The following is a 596-nucleotide window of genomic DNA, read 5'->3' as shown; positions in this document are numbered from 1 at the left end:
GGGTGATGCAGCCTGTCGGGGGTTGGCGTGACGGTTGTGACGGGAGGCTGCAGACGGGGGTAGGGAACGGGTCGGCAGCGGGGCTCGTGTGGTCACGGGAGCGTACAGGTGAACGCTGTGGAAGGGCGGCTGCGTGGGCATCAAGAACCAGACAGAGGGGCTGGGGCGCAGTCATGCACGCGGGTAAAGTTCGGTGGATGGGCGACTCTTTGGTATATCCCCGAGGCATTGTAAGCGTACACGGACATCATAAAACGAAATGCGGCCTCTGTTTTCCCCGAAGGCAGAAAAGCGGCTTGGGAACGGCCCACAGGGCAAGGGTGAAGCACTCCCCTTTCCCGCACTGTTGCTCCCATCGAAGCCCCCGCCCCTCCGCATTTCCGCGTTTTAGAAGCCTCTTCACGTGTCTTCTGCTTATGATCCTGGCAAACAGGATAGGTAGCTGCAAATACCTGTGCCATGCAGGGAACTTCTCAGGGAGCTAGGATTGGCTGCAGCTTTCTGTTGAGCACACACTGGAAGGTAATGAACCTGGATTTGCCATAGTGTAATGTGTACACTTTCTGACAGTTCCCGTGTCTTTTGCCATTGCCCAC

Source organism: Heloderma suspectum, chromosome 2 (genome assembly GCF_057233095.1).
Source record: "Heloderma suspectum isolate Gila_16-S chromosome 2, 16-S_ref, whole genome shotgun sequence".
NCBI lineage: Eukaryota > Metazoa > Chordata > Lepidosauria > Squamata > Helodermatidae > Heloderma > Heloderma suspectum.
Note: the sequence above shows the minus strand (reverse complement) of the source record.